Here is a 17,713-nt window from a genome sequence, read left to right on the forward strand (position 1 = left end):
AGAAGCATTTAGGCTCAACATTTTGCTTTACAAAATCAAAACAGAATATCTGTAAAATTGTTTTAGAATGTCCGTTGTTATTTATTTTGTTTGGCAAGGTTATCCCATGGTTGTATTTAACAACAGGAAAGAGATGGTTGTATCAGTCACTTTGAAAGGGAATTATATAGACAGACCAATATTCATCCAACGTGCTAACACACTCAACTAAAGTACTTTTGTTATTGCTTTGGAGGATAGGCCTTACGGGTTTTCTCCTTACATTCCATAGATTGACTCTTGAGTACAAAAGGGCTTACATGTGAGAGATAATCAGTGAGAGCAAGTAAGACAGAGCCTTCCCAATAGATAACTTCATTTCCAAACTCTTCATGTATCTGCATCACCATTAAAGCCTTAGATAGCTATTAAAGATCCAAATAGCAATGAACAGGTTTCTATTAAGTAATATACAACAAATCCACAGATGTGTTTCAAACAGATCCAATTGCTATTAATCTAATTTTTTATTTCATGTCTAAAGAATTACTCCTCATTTGAAATATTGCCATAATAAAATAACTTAAAAACACTTTAAACCTAGTATCCAAAATATAAAAATTTTTCATCTTTCACCTAATTATACTAAAAACATTATTGATGTTCTTCTCTGTGGTAAATTAAAGCATGGAGGTGAGGAGAAATAGATGTAATTCATTATTATTTAGGAATAGTTCGACTAAAACCAATTATACACATGGACAAGTATTATTTGGTTCAATTTTCTCCTCTTGCTGATGTATATATGCTATATCAATAAGAGTATGAAAAGGAAATTGTCCTGTAGTTTCTATTTTTCCCAAGTCTTAAAACTGTCTTTTGATCTAATATATATTTTTTTCTTTTTCTAGCTTCTTTTAATATATTTTTTTAAAAATCCAGTAAAGCAGCTACAGATGCAATTAAAAAGTAAACAAGTTTTTAAAAAGGAGACAAGAAACAGTGAAGATACATTTTCCCTCTCAAAGCAGAGCTCTACTAGCATTTCCCCATCAGCATCCCACTGGAGGCCTGGCTCTCTGTGTGGTCAGGAGTTTTCTCCATCTTTGTGTGAAGACACTAGACAGCATTCAGGCGCTGCTGAGATCAAAGTCTACAGTTTGGGTCCTAGACTTGAATGGGGGTTTATGGCTCTTAACCTTTTCCAAGCTGTGCTGGATTCCATAGACAGCAAACTCAATTACCATCCAGACCCCAAATCAGTTCCAGGTACGAGCTGTCATCTGTGTCATAAGATAAACATTAGTGGGAGGTGAGGCCAAGCGGGTGCCTTAAACTGAAGGGAAGTGGAGCTCTGTGGCTCCAGATGACCCCAGTGATCCCAGTAATGAGCATCAGGAGCAGCACAACCACTGCAGTCCATACCGGACCTCCAGAAAGCAGTGGAATTGACCACTGGGCCAGCACCAGGCAAAGGTGCAGAGCAAGCAGAGAGGAACAAACATAGACAGCCTGGCCAGAGAGTGGAGTAGGGTTGGAGTTGTGGGAGCAAAATAGTGCCTGTAAGGTCAGCTTTTCTGTTTCAGGCATCCTCTCCTCCTGCAACTCCAGCTCATCTTTGGGAATCCTCATGTCCTGGCCAGGCTGATGCCTGACTATGAGAACACAAATAGACACCAGGGAGCAAGCAAGCAGGGTCCCAATTGACACGAAGTCCACAAGATCGAGGTGTTCAAGGAGGATGGCCATTAATGCTGCAAAAGAGCCAGAAATCACAGTGGCTATGATGGGCTTGGGTGTGCTGCTGTGGATCCAGGCAAAGACAGGGAGCAGCAGGCCATCCCCACTCTTGCTTAGATCACCGGGGAGCATGGGGAACATAGAGCCCAAGAGGCTGGTGGCAGTGCAGAGGCTTCCAACCAGCACAGCTAAGCGGGCAGGGGCCCATCCAACATGGGACTCTCAGGGTGAAGCTGATAGCCAGGCACCATTACTGTGAATGCCGAGGAAACACCAAAACACACCAAAAAGTAGACAACAGTGAAATCACAAGGCCCACGGGGATGGAGTGCGGGGGGATTCTGGGCCTCTTCCCCAGTGGTAGCAATAGAGTAGAAACCAACACATGCACAGAAACAGGTACCTGCTTCACGGAGAATCCTCTCCATGCCAAAAGGGAACACGCTGCCTGGGAGAACACATTTCAGGCTCTTGGCAGCTCCAAGGCTGATAGAGGGCAGTAATATGCCAATGTGATTATTCAGACTCTTACGTGATAAATCCATCCCTTCAATTCTACTTTCATATCTCCATGAGCAGTACACCTGGGTGCTAGCATTTGAACATGAGGCTAAAAAAGTCTCTAAAGGATTTGAATAAATGCCCTTAGAGAAATAGGCCAGTTTGTGAGTTCTTGACCCTTCAGAGTGAATACCTCCACATTTTCACATCTCCCAACATAATGATTACACACCCCTGTAGCCGCCCACCATAGTTGTGAGGATTACTAATTGACAAAGTTCTTTTCCCACATGCTCATAGATTTGTCTTACTATAATTTAAAATGTATATAAAAATTTAAGGATTTCCACACATTTGAAATAAGCTACCCATAGGAGAGACAAAAACAGAAAAAAACAACGATGAATAAAACATGTCAAATTTAGAGAGGAAGCTTTACCTGCAAATACTCTAGTTACTATCCCTGGGGAGATCCAAAAGATATTATCATTATACAACATGAACAGGATACTGTTAAAACAAACCCTTCAGAGAACAAATGCTTTTGAAGAATAAAATTGTAATTGAAATTTTATCTATATATAGGAAGGCACAGAAAATAAAGTTAAGGGGCTCTGAAAAAGTGAGATAAAAAACATAAATAATAAGAGATAAGATGAGAGAGAGGAAATCAATCTAAAGGTTTAAATGTCCTATAGACTTTTCATTAAGAGGGAACAGAATTATGATGGAGAGAGCATTACAGACATGTAATCCAAGATATTTAACAGGAAAGAGTTACACAAATATTCAAAGGAGTCATCAGATATACAACTCAATTAATAAAAAATAACACATGTATGGTACAGAGCTGTGAAAATTTACACCAAAAACATAAAGATGACTCTGAGGCTTTCGAAAGATTATTCAACAAGGTCACTCATGAAGCCCAGAGTAACAGCCTAGTATTAGACATTTCATCAGCAAACTGGATGATAGACACTGCTGGACAAATCCTTATAAAATTATGGGGAATAATATTGACTTTTTGTCAGGAGAAGCAAAACTCTAGAACCTATCTTGGGAAGATGCTTTAAGCTATGTTCCATCAAAATAAATGACTTAACCAAGAAAGAAGCAACTAAACTAAGTTGTCCCTCTGGATTTTGTACACAGTTGAAAATAGATGGTTGTTGGCACTGGGCTCATTTAACGGCTTTTGCACTCACATGCCTGTCACTTGATTGGAGTGTCTAGAACACCAAGAAACTAGTCATCTCTGTTTCTCTACCCTAATGTCACTAGTTTGAGCTTCCTCACAGTATGGAGTTATCGGGCTAGTCTGTGCAAACATTTTTCAAAGGACCAGAGAGAAGCCAACAAAACCTCTTATGGCTCAGACCTAAAGGTTCCAGAAGTCATATATATCCATTTTATTGATTGAGGAAGTTGCTTAGGCCAGCCCAGTAGGGAGGTAAGTCAGACTTCCCCACACAGGGAGAGGAGTATCGCTGTCATCTTTACTCCAATGTAGCCTGTTTGTCCCATGCTATTTCCTTTTCATTCTTCTCATCTTATTCTTTCCTCACAAATAACTCCTAGTTAAGGTTCCAACGACTAGAATTTATACTGTTAGTCAAGGCTGATATTTAACTGGCACATAAAATTTTTTTGTTAAAATTTGAAATAATTCCACATTGATTGGTTAAATAAATGCCTACCTGAGACTCAGATTGTTCTCTTATTGCCTCAGTTACCAAAACCTCTTTCCCAGATCACCCTGAACACCCCCAGGATTAAGCAACTAAAATAGTTGGCTCATTATGGGATACCAGGACATGCCCAGGAATGACTGTTGTGGTTCAGTACCTACACCAATTTTCCCAAAAAGCATATTCCAAGGGCACTGGAATTGCCTCTGTCCAGGGCCCTCCCTCAGAAGTTTGGATCATGATCCACTTAGATGCCAGTCTTGCCCTGAAAAGTACCAAGAAGGCACCATGTATGTGCCCTTGTGACAGTCAGCCCCCTGGCCTGCCAACCAATTTCATGACAGTTCCCATACCTAGGCCCATAATATTCAGCCCTTAACAGGATATTTTGCATCATAATGAAAGTTCTGGCATATAGGAAACAAACCACTGGTACTTGTCTAGCTCTCATACAGTATGGCTGCCTCTTGGGGCTAATACTTCCCAAGGGTCACTCCTGCATAACTACTTAAGGAAATTAAGACATCCAGGTAGAGGGAGGGAGAAGAGGTGGAATGACAGTAACAAGGGCTACCGCAGGCTCTGGCCTCCTAGGAACCTGCTAACAGAGTGGCGCATTCGTTACAGAAGAGAAGACAAAGCAAAGGACTGCTCCCAGGTGTGTGTCAGGTTCCAGCGTATTCTCAGATTATGATTTCTCCTTTTCGTTATTTCTGTTGAATTTTGCCCCTATTGAAGTGTGGTTTGGCAAAACGACGTTCCATTCTGGAGGCCCTAGGGAAGAATCCATTTTCTAGCCTTTTTTAGCTCCTGGATGCAGCAAGCATCCCTTGGTTCATGGACCCCTTCTATTTTCAAGGCCAACAATGACCAGTTTAGTCTCACATTACAACATTCTGACGATCTCTTCTGCCTTCTTCTGTGGCATGATCACCTTGCCCACCCTTCCAGAGTCAAGGATAATCTCCTTATACTATTAAGATCAGCTGATTGGTTAGCAACCTCTTTCTGCAACCTTCATTTGTTCTTGCCAATGTAACCTACTGTATTCACAGGATCTGGGAATAGAATGTGGACATCTCTGTGGAGAGGGGTATTACTCTGCCTACCACATACAACAATAACAGTGCAGCACGCACACACACGCACACACACGCACACACACATATACATGCACACACAGAGGCTGTGCTAAATCCTTTACACGGTGTATTGGATAAGAGTGAAAGTGCTGGAGCCAGAGCATATGGAAGTTCAGCCACTTACTCCAGGCATTAGCTCTGAAACCCCAGTGAAGCTGATTTTGTTTAGAAAACAGTGATAACAGCAGTCTCTGAAGCATAAAAATGTTGAGAGGATTAAATGATTACTGCATGGAGATAACTTAAAGCCTGGCACATAATAAGTGCTCATGCACAATATATATTCGATTTTTTTTCTTATATAGCTTCTTACAAACCATTGGAGAAAAAAATATTATTTTTATTTTCCAGATAAAGGAAATAAGACTTAAAATAATTACATGGTTTCAGAAATGTTACACTGTAGGTAATGGTAGAAATGCATTTTAGAACCTAAGCAATTTGACACTTTGGCTTAGCCCAGTGATTTTCAACCAGGTGAACCGCAAGAATTTTTAAAACATGAAATACCTGACTGTTTAGTCAGGGGCACTAAACTTAGATTGTCATATTAAAAAAATGACAACAGCCAACACAACAATAGCCATTTAGTGTGAATAAATCAAAATTATACCTATTTTTTTTGTCAGATAGGGCAAAAATATAATGTTTTTTGGTGTGCCACAGAATTCTAGTAATTAGTTATTAGTTTATGTGTGCCATGAGATGAAAAGGGTTGAAAATTGTTGGCCTAGACTCTTAATGAAGTTACAACATTGTTTTAAGTGATTGGTTGTTTGCATACTCTGTATTTAAAATGCATATCCACTTACTTAGACTCTAGAAAAAATATTAAAACTAAGCATCAGTGCCTCTGTATGACCCAACATATATATGTTTTAATTGAATTAGTATAATCTTAGAATTTTAGCTATATTTATCTATCAAAAATACACACTTTCCAGACACATTTGATTGCCTCCAGTAGCCGTATGATTGAATTGTAACTTTCAAATTGTACTCTTGAGGAAAATGGGTGTGCCATTTTCTTTCCCCACTTCTGGCTGACTGAAAGGTTTTGCTAAGGAATCTCCTTGGACATGTAAACAAGGTACCATCCTAGAGATGACAGAATAAAAACATAGAAGACTGGGTCCTATCTCTGGCATATTTTCATTTGTGCCATTGTGCTGGGAATAAATAAACATATAACTTTAAGATCCTTTTTTAACTTTATATTATTATATCACTTGTAATTATATACAAACTTATACAGGATTTAGTTCCAGAAGTAGGGCTGCTGTTACAAGTCTCAAATACCAATTATCAGTTTAGTGTCTATGTACAGCTCTCAAGGACACAGATGTTGCAGGCCAGAGGTCAGGTACCTTTGTTGTGCAAAGCAAAAGGTGTAACCAGCCTTATCCAATAGTCTTTTGTGTGGTAATGGAAATTTCAGAAGTCAGAAGCTTGACTAAAAGAGTCAAGGCCTCTTTGGAGAAGTGTCTATTTAGGTCCTTTGCCCATGTTTTAATATACTCTTCTCCAAAGAGAGCATACAGATAGCCAAGAGACATATGAAAAAATGTTGAAAGTCACTAATCACAGGAGAGATGCAAATTAAAACTACAATGAGGCGTCACTTCACAGCTGTCTGAATGGCTCCATCAACAAATCAACAAATGACAAGTGCTGAGGGAACCCCAGTACACTGCTGGTGGGAATGCAGACTGGGGCAGCCACTATGGAAAACAGTATGGAGTTTCTTCAAAATATTAAAAATTTAACTGCCATTTGGCCCAGTGATCCCACTTCTAGGGATATATCGTAACAAACCCTAAACACTAATCAGAAAGAACTTATGCACTCTTATGTTCATAGCCACACCATTTACAATAGCTAAGATCTGGAAACAGCCCAAGTGCCCGTCAGTAGATGAGTGAATAAAAAAGCTGTGGGGCATTTACACCATGGAATACTATGCAGCTGTAGAAAAGAAGGATCTCTTACCCTTTGGGACAGTATGGATGGAACTGGAGAGTATTATGATAAGCGAAATAAGCCAGTCATAGAAAGACAAGTACCTCATGATCTCTATTATATGTGAATATAATAAACAAAATAAACTGATGGAAAAAATGGATCCAGTGACACAGAAGCATGGAAGAGACTGAGGGATCTCCAAGGGAAGGCAGAGGTGGGGGAGTGGGTGGGGAGAGATTAATCAAAGAATTTATATGCTTATAAGCATAACCTCTGGACACAGACTGGTTTGGGGAAGGCCTGGGGGTAGGGTGGATGCCGGGTGGAGGGGATCAAAGGGGGAAAACAGGGGACATCTGTAATACTTTTAACAATAAAGATAAAAAAGAAGTCAAGGCCACAAGAGTCTGTAGCCTGAGTGGATGCAATAGTTACAAAAAAAATCAGAATATTAGGAAGTGTTGGTTTCTTATTAGCATTTGTAGCAAGGTCCTGTTACAGAAATAGAGAATTTCAAAGGACAGATATTAGAGAATGCAGTTTTGATAAGGAAGATTGTTTCTGTCTCAGCCTATAATATATTTTGATCAAAATTCTCATAATTTCAACCCTAGTTGGATTAATAAAGAGAAGTTTAATAAACTTCTATTAATAAGGTTAATAAAGAGAAGTTTTTTGTAAAACAAACTGAAGTAATACTAAGAAGTGACTCTGAAGAAACATTAGAAGCAGGTAAGACTGTGGCCTCACACTTTTAAAATGCAAATAAGAGTTCTTTCACAAGCAATGAGAAGCAGCTAAACAGCAAATTCAGACAGAACAATTCAGATTGCTCTCCTACCTAAGCCTTTGTTTCTGATGGCCTCAAGGCTGCCTCCATGAAGGAATGGGAGAAAGGGAATGCACAGAACAGGAGTAAGATAACTTTTCAGGATTAGACATTATGTGTAGAATATAACCTTGCCTGTGTCTCTTCATTCATGATACTGTATGGAAGTAAATGGACACAAAATCTATTATGTTCTCAAGGGACTATATTACCAACCAAAATTATATGTCTCTCTCCTGCAAGAACTTAAACTTGTATGAGTCAAGATCACTCCTAGGTCCCAGACATTGTACCAACATGAAACAGGCTGTGAAATAATTTAAACCCTTAAGGAGAGCATATGCCCTCCATTGGCCAATTCAGATATGCAGGTAGAGAGTACAAGACAAGGAAGGAACTCCTCGTGGGTAAAGTCAGGGGCAATGGGGCTGATGGAGGGGGAGTCCTTGACAGAAACTAGAACCAAAAGCTGTGAAATGGAGCCGCCCAGGGAAGCTCCCTATTGTTGTGCAGGGGGCTTGCAGGCCCCCAAGCAGGAGAGAGTAGCTTTGGGTGACTAAGGGCTATGGGTTTTCCATTATTCCTTATTCCATGTGGGAGTTTTTCTTGCAGTTATACTATTTCTATTTTATCACTGTATATTAAATAATAAGTATGTAGAAAGAAAAAAAAATAAGTGCTTTTTAGTTTTTAGGTTGCCAGACCACATACAGCTACACCCATATTTCCAGTTGCTCAAATCAAAATCCCTAGTCATTCATGACATCCTATCGCCTCTACCTTCAACATGCAGAGTCCTCGCTTATCTCCACATACACTGATCCAACACCGGCCTGAGCCATATTTATCTCTTACTTCAATTATTGCACTAACCTTATAACTAATCCCTTCTACATGCTCTCTATGGTCTATTTTCAATAAGTCAGCCAGTGAAATCATTTTAAATATATGTAAGTTAAGATAATGCCACTCTGCTCAAATCTCCTCAGTGGCCTACTATCCATTTCAATCACATTAAAAGTCATTTGTGACAACATGGATGGACCTTGAGAATATCACGCTAAGCAAAATAAGTCATACAGAAAAAGCTAAGAACCATATGATGTCACTCATATGTGCAATATAAAACTGATAGCAACAAATGGACAAAAAAGAAAAACAAACAAACACTCACAGACACAGACAACAGCCTGGTTGTTACCAGAGGGAAGGGGGTGAGGGATCGTAAAGGGGGCAAAGTACATGGAGATGGAAGATGATTTGACTTTGGGTGGTGGGTACACAATGCAATATGCAGATTATGTATCATAGAACTGTACACGGGAAACCTATATCTTATTAACCAATGTTACCCAAAATAATTTAATTAAGAAAAGAAAGAAAATTATAAGTCTGCTAAAGTAAATAAATAAATAAAGGCACTACATGATCTGCCTCAGTTTCCTCTTTATCTTTATCTCCTATGTCACTCCCCTTAATTTACTTGGCAGCAGCCATTCTGTTATGTTTACCATTCCTCAACAATGTCAAATCCTTAATTTTAGCCATTTCCTTCCTGGAGACACTTGTCTTTCTCATACCCAGATAGCTCAGATGTCATTGTGTTATCTATCTTTTCCTGATAGCCATATTAAAATTCCAAATCTTACCTCCTCCACATTTCAGTAATATGCTGGAGCCCACTTACACAGGCTTATGATAAGTGATTAACATTTTGGAAATTTTGCAAGTAGGATAACATCACATTAGAGCTTAAAATTGGCTGTGGTGGAAGCATTTACTCCATGGAAATTGGAAAACACTACAAATCAGGGATTTTTTTCGGAGCTGGTTTTTAAACACTTTCCAGTGCACTACTGCTGAACTCCGTTATTCCTCTATCTTTTCATAGTACTCATGATCTTCCAGAAAGCACCTTAATATACTTAATTTTAGTGTTTAGTATTTATTGTTTTCTCTATTAGAATGTAAAAATTAGCATAGAATTTTTAATTTTGTTCACTGATGTATCTCTCTAATGTAACTCGACTTAAAAAGTGCTAATACCTAGAAGTCACTCAATAATTCTCGTGGAATAAATGATCAGTTACCAATGTAAACCCTTTTACTGCAACTAGGAATAAGTGCACTCAAAAGAAAGAGTACATTTCTCAGACTCCTTTAAAGTTAATCATGGTCGGTGACCATCTTATGGCCATTGTGATGTGACTGGAAGTGATATGTTCAACTCTTGCACTTGCACTCTGTCTTTATAGGGTAGGGGGGGTGAGACTGCAAACCATTTAGAGTAGAGATATAGTCATGTGCCATCTCAAACCATTTGTATGAGGCAGCACTTATAGAGATGTCAGTGTGAGGTCATTAAATGGTCCTGGATTCTGGATGTTGAGGTGCTACAATAACAGCCCTGGAGTGATAATGCCTAGATTGTTATTTAAGAGGGAAATAAAACTCTATCTTGTTTAAGCCAGTGCTTCACACTATTTTTCACATTCTGGCACAGTCGGAAATGGTATTTGTATAGCACGCTGGGCAAATAGCTGAGGTACCAGGTCCATCAGTTCCAGTGGCATACAAGTGCCCCATGGCACAACTATTGCAATGCTTTGCTTTCTGCCAGTGCTATTTGATCTCTATTACAGTAGCCAGGCCAAAAGCTTAATTAACATAAAAAACCGTCCGCTTTGTGTTGACTAATTTGTTCATTGGCTCAAAATAAACAAATTGCAACTATTCCCTTTGTTATTTTTGATAATATTGCATTATAAGTTAGAGGATTTAGATTCTAGTTCCAACTCTCTTCCTTGGTAGGCTATTTTCACTTGCTGATTCCTCATTCTGTAATACAGAATTATTTCAGTGTCTCTTTCCCAGTTAATTTCTACCCATTCTTCAGGTTTAAGTTCAAAAATCACTTCCTTAGAAAGGCTTCCCTGAACTTTCAGGCGACATCAGTTTCCCCAATCATATTTTCTTTTGTGCTATATTTTGTCACACTGGTTAATACACTTTGTTTGTCTGTGTTAATGATTTGTGCGTTTCTATCATAGAGGGTAAAAAGGAACATGCCTGCTTTGCTCACTGCATGGCACCAGGTAAGCATTCAATTAATGTTTTACTACAAAATGACACAATAAGATAACATTTGCCATGTCAAGTTTTAAGTGTTCATGTGAGCATTAACTGAGTTATGACATTTTAATAACAGTATAGTAATATATAAATATACCTATATATAATTGAATGGCATAACTATGAATTTTGTTGCACATGATACATTATCAGGTAGAAAATAGGCTTTTTATGTTTTTATTTCATTAAATGATTTAATTTTGCTTACTTGTAGGCTCATTAGAAGTGTTTAATAATAAAACAATATAGATTTTTTAAATTTTCATTATTTCATCCCCACTTTTAAAAATCAATGTAGTTATATTTTTTAATTTCTAAAGAATTTTTTTTATTTAGAGTCAAAGCAAGATTTGGGGTTTGATACAATCCTAAATTAAGGTTAGGTGGAGCTACTGATCTTTTATAAGTCTCCATGGACAACTTTTAATATTTCGTAAACAAGATGAACAATTTAGAGACTTAGTGAAAAGCTTTGGAATATCATAATCCCCCCTAAACCAGTGTTTTGGAACTAAGTATGTGTGGATCTCATACCAGAAGGTGACCTTTAATTTAAAACTTCCTGGGTTTATGCAATTTGAGCTCCTGAGAATTGCTGTCTACCAGCTGGTAGCAAAGCACCATTACAGAGTTAAAAACAATCTAACTTCATTTATCACAGTTCCTAGGACTCATTTAAACACTCTTTCATTTACTCTGTCAGTCACCAAGTATTTCATTAATACTTATTTTGTTCCAAGCCCTGGATACCCAAGAGTGAATTATACACAGTCCCTGCGTTGTCAGGTTGCCTAAAATCTATTGTGGAGAACACACAATAAATACAAAAAATAAAACAAATACATAACATAAATATGACAAATTCAGAAAGTAGTTCTATAAACAAAATTAAAGGGGACAGAGCGTGATATTGGAGTAATATTTCTGCAAAGACAGTGCGAAGGAGGCAGCTGTGTGTAATTCTCTGTAAAGTGCATTTCAGCATTTTATTAAATAGTCATTAAATAATTGCTAAGTACAGAAATGTATGCATATAAAATATGTAAGGCAATTATTGTGCAAAGATATGAATAAGCAGGAATGAGCAAGTTATGTTCCTTAGGATACTGGGATTTTTACAGTCAGAAAGTGGTTCAAATAATACTGGAATCTTAGCTTCTATTCCTTTTCCTATTTTAATAAAATAGGAAAAATAGCTAAGTTCATAATATTCTTATGATTCTTTAAGGGTTTTATGTATATAAAGCAGTTAACCAAATAACTTGCAAATGCTAGTACCTGCTTTAAGTAAAATTGTCTTTTCCTTTTCAATGGGTTTATTATAATAGAATATCTCACATGGTACAAATATTGATAATATTCCCAATAGAAAAAAAAAAAAAAGAACATAAATTGAATTTCTGACTCCTTGTTTTTAAATACCTTAAACATTATAAATAAATTAGTAGTAAGAATTATTTCTAAAACTTTGTAAAAAGAATATTGGTAAGGGTGATGGCTGGTTTTTGTTCACTCAGTCTTCCTACGTTTTCCCTCTGGGTTCTGCATTTTTGAGTAGTGCTCTTAAACAGTGATACAGCACCTTATTCAGTCCATGAGAAGAGGGCTGTTTAGTTTTAAATTGGTCCCAATGGAAGTAATAATAGAGTCCTTGGGGAATGTGTTACCAAAAACCAGAAAAGTTATTCTTTGGCATAGATATGATTCTAAGAAACTTGTTTGTGTCTAGCATGCTTAACAAGAATATCAAGGTATACATATATATTCATACATATACATATACATGCATATTGAAATGTATATTTAAAGGAATGTTTTTTAAATAATGATTAATAATGACATCTAGAAATAGTTTCAAAGTGTAATTGAATGCCTTTCATTTATATGTTGTAATTTCATTATATACATAGACAGGAATACTGGAAGTATGTGTGTATGTGTGTGTGTGTACACAAAAATATGGATATAGGTAGTCAGATAGATAAAGATATCGGGTAAGGATAAATATACATAAGAAGATACATTTGCACACAAATGTAACATAAGCATGCTAAACATCAATTTAGATTTACAAATATGCATTTGCGATTTTAGCATAACATTAATCAATATTCTGTTATTCTTCAGTGTGAGTGTAATATAGCCAAATGAGAACTTCAGCTTACAGGAAAGTCTGTTTGGTTGACATAACCTAAACTTAAAGGTGTGCAAGTATTTTAGCAAAAGCTGTAAAAACAAAACCAAATATAACTTTTCTAATAGCGTAGGTATCCATACTCATGTTGAGATTTGTGGTCTATACTTTAAATTTTGACAATGTGTAAACATGTTTTTCTAATAGTAATAGCTTTTCCTTTCCTCTCCAAAGAGAGTAATGTTGTGTGTGTTTTTTAAAAAAAAGAAAATCAGAATGAAAGTAACTGAAGAAACAAAAACTTTCCGATTTAGTACTGCAACAATGCCTTACTTGGCCAGATGTTTACTGGTTAAGGGTTAAAGCAGTCAAGCAGTCCAGAAGACTGAGGCCTCCCTGTGGAAATGCCATTGTATTCCACATAGAAAAATGTCTGTTTCTATGATAAAAGCTCGTGCTCATGACTGACATCTGATTAAAGAGTGAAGGACATATCACATGAACTATAATGAGAATCAAGTATGGTAAAGAAATTGATATATTATTTATGAAGCAAAATATTCCACAATGAATTTGAAAAAAGCACCCTTTCAACGGTAATATTACATATGTTTATCTCAGCTCAGGAAAAAAGGCAGGTATTAGAAACTGCCAGGCATAAAAACATGTGCTAGGACTCACCAGAATAATTTAGAGATGTTGACCTTATTATGCAGAAATTGTGTCCAATAAACATTTGATATTTCTAACATCTACAGTGAATGAAGGAAAACATTTAATTTTTCAAACAGTTCTACTTAGACACAAGGTCAACCCGGCTGCAGCGTCTGTCACCCCAATGATCGCCAGGGTTGATTCAGCTGATCTGGCTGGCTAGGCTGGCTCCCCCTTCTTCCCTCACTGCTCCATGCGCAACTCTCCTGAAGCTGGGAGCTCAGTCAATGAGGACGACCTTCCTGACAGAGGTGGAAAAAAAAGTCCTACTGAAAATTTCAAGTGGAAAATTTGAAAATTGGTGCAATTCTTTTAGCCTCAAATGTTTTATATGTGAATTCAACAAAAGACATTGGTTTTAATGCTCAAAACAAAGATATTCACATTATGATATTAATGTTAGGAGTGGTTGCCTTCGTTCTCCTCTATGTATTCACTCTTTGCTATTCTTCTTCGTATCATAGTCTCAGCCCCTCATATTATAACTTGTAATCAAAATAACTAATTTGTATTTCAGAAAAAATAACCAACAATTGTAAGCTACTTGTTTGGGAACAATTTGTCATGCATAGGCATTTTAGCACAACTACAAAGACCATGAACCCACATAATAAAACCCTGCATAGCCACACACTTGCTTTTACACTTTCTGAAATAGACAACAGTGAATAATTGCAATATTATTGTTTTTAACGGAACCCAAATGTGTAATTACAATATTAAATAGAATTAAGAAGCAAATATATATATCTTGATGACTATGTTTCACTATGCTAAAGATATTACTAAAAAGACATATTGTATGGCATACCCCCACCCCAAACACACACCACACATTCCATAAATAATAGTGAGGCATAAAAAAGAGGGAGCCATAACTATTCCTATGACTACTACTGTATTTCACTCCATGACCTAAAAGTCACATTTATAATCTTTTCTGATCAGATTTCTCCTTAGGTGTGCCCCTCTATCATTGAACAATTTCATTACAATTCATAGAAGTCCTTTTGTCTAGGTGAGGATTTCCAGGTTGAATGTCTTAAATCTTTGACATGTCCTAACAAGGGTTAAGTGTATGAATTTCTATCTCAGCTCTCTGTTTCTCTATTATAAATCACCCAAAACTTAATGGCTTAACATAAGAATGATTTATCATTTCTCACAATTCTGTGTTTTGGTTGGGCTTAGTGGACTTGTCTTTCTACTCTAGTAGGTTTGTCTTGGGGTCACTTGTTGGGCTATATTTAGCTAGGGTTTAAATATACAAGATGACTTCACTTACATGCCTGGTGACTAAAATGGGATGACTTGGTATCTCCCTCTCTAGCAAGATAATTTGAGTTTTTAAATGTTGGACAATAGCATCAAGAGAGCAAAAGTGGAGGCTGTCAAACATCACACTGGCTTGGCCTGGAATTGGTGCATTATCACTCTTCCACATGCTCTTGAATAAGGTAGGTCACAAAACCAGCCCAGATTCAAAATGATGGTAAAAAGATTCCACATCTTGAAGAAAGAAGTAGTATGAGGATATAGTGGTGGGAGAATTGTTGGTGACCATCTTTGGAGTTGATCTATTGCATAAGACTACCAGAAAAAATGAACAAAACAAATCCTCAGTCATCTCTCACCTGACAAAAAATAGGTCTCCTCTTTCGCTCAGCAGAAATCACCAAATGATCAGAAAAATAACGTCTAATTCCCCAATACTGTTGCCACCAATGGTGAAGCCATGTTTAGACTAGAATAAAAACTAAATTTGGCCCAAACCAATAAACAAATAAAAATATGAAATCAGAAGAAAAAAACTGAATCAGAGAGGTAACAGAAGTAAAATTCTTTTGCTGTTTGTAATTTACTCTGGGAACCAAAAAAATACACGCCTGGACTTAAACAGCCAATGAGATGTAATTTGGGGGGCTATACAGTTTAATTGACTCTAGAAAATGGGTCCATATGGACATCTTATTGTGAAAGGAAAATTTTTTTTAAGTTAAAAAACTCTTATACAAGTAGAGTGAGCTTGTGTGAAAGATTTATTTAATTCATAAATAGGAAACCAATAAAATGAGAAGACTGGTTTTGGCCTTAGAGTTTTTTTTATTATATAAATGAAGGCACTATATCTTAGAGAAGTTTTTGATGAAAATCATGTGGACTGTGTTAGACATGAGAAGAGATATAGAACAAAGTCTCATTTCACTGTACTGTCTTCCAAGTGAGATAATTCCATTTTTAAACAATTTGTTAAATAGTGTGTGTGGTATTTAGCTGAAATCAGCAGGACTATAACTTCTAATCTCTGATCCTGGATAGCTTGATAGCACTATTACATCTTTCTTGTGTATCATGTTTTATTAACATAGCTTATATTTTCACTAGTCTTTCTGTAAGATACATTATATTTTTTCTTTGCATTAATTCTTGGATGAGTTAAAAGCATTAGATCTTATCATATGTAAGCTACTATATTAAAGCTATGTGAAATTTTTGTTTATAGAAGAAAAGTTTATATATGTATTTTTATTATTTCTACAACACATGTGTATCAGTCAGATTTCTTGATTGCAAACACAAATTGACCCTAGCTAATCCAAGAAAAAAAGAGATTTATTGAAAGACTATCTGACAGTTTAAAGAATCCATGGGAAGTTGCTAAGAGAGCAAGAGCAGCAGCTAAGATCTGGCCACAGGAATATCTTGGTTACAATGGTGATTTGCTGTTGTTCCCATCAGTGAATATTTCAATTCTGTATATTGCTGCTAAGGAATTAATTACAATTAAATATGCATTCTTGTATGATTGCATAACTTGTTTGCAAGATCCACTATACTGAGCTGGAGCAGTTATTGCCAAGTTAGATTAGGTGCCTGCTCCATAAGGACCAAGGGATACATGACCCATGTCAACCTTCATACAGGGAGACAGAAGTCTCCATAGATCCTCCCCTCCCCCAGTACAAAGTAAGAATGAATGCATTTCACATATAAAATAAATACCTATTTTCTGGAGAGCTAACATTTATATGTATATTCTTTCACAATTACAACTTTAAATAACAACAGCAATAACAACAATAAAATCAAGGCTCCTGCAGCATAATGCAAACATCCTTTCTAAGCAGAACTAAAGAAAGTCATTTCTGTATCCAACTCCAAGTTCAGAGTATCAACATCTCCTCTACTTCTGTTAAAATTACTTCTAAATATTATGTACTTCATGAACTAGTTTGTAAAGATATCCAGCATTAAACATTGTTTTTATATAATATTGACAGAAACAATTATTTAAAACAGATATATTCATGATAGCAAGATGAAAGGTTGACAACAAAGGAGTTCTTGTTATTTTTATTTTTTTTTAAATCCTTTTTTTCCCATTGATTTTTAGAGACTGGAAGGGAGAGAAGGAAAGGGAAGGAGAGGGAGGGAAGGAGGGAGAGAGAGAAACATCAATGTGTTGATTTGTTGCCTCCAGCACCAGGACTGGGAGCAAACTCACAACCAAAGTATGTGCCCTTGACTGGGAATGGAACCCAGGACCCTTAGGTTCAAGGGCCAACATTCTAACCACTGAGTAATGCCAGCCAGGGCAGGAGTTCTTTGGTCACAAAGCAATAGCTCTGATGTATAACTCCCTTTTTCACTGCCTGTTGCATGTACCCTTTACTGGTTAGTAGTATCTTGTTGGTCAGGGTTCTTTTTTGGTAAGACAAATCTAAGCTTGATTCTGAGGGATGAGAGCCGTTATATAGGCCATCGTTGCCTATATAAGATAATGGTAGTCTTCCACTAAAACTTAGCACTATGTACAGTGATATAAAATGTCTCCTAGATGCATCTAAGCTTGTGTTTATTAGATAGGGTATCACATAATTTGCCATTA

The 17,713-nt window shown here is 36.8% G+C and overlaps 1 pseudogene; it reads right to left on the reverse strand.

Annotated features, from left to right (window-relative positions):
- Positions 1-1,109: 1,109 nt before the first annotated feature.
- Positions 1,110-2,264, reverse strand: LOC107531974 (cationic amino acid transporter 3 pseudogene; annotated as a pseudogene).
- Positions 2,265-17,713: the final 15,449 nt, after the last annotated feature.

Source organism: Miniopterus natalensis, chromosome 1 (assembly GCF_054644295.1).
Source record: "Miniopterus natalensis isolate mMinNat1 chromosome 1, mMinNat1.hap1, whole genome shotgun sequence".
NCBI lineage: Eukaryota > Metazoa > Chordata > Mammalia > Chiroptera > Miniopteridae > Miniopterus > Miniopterus natalensis.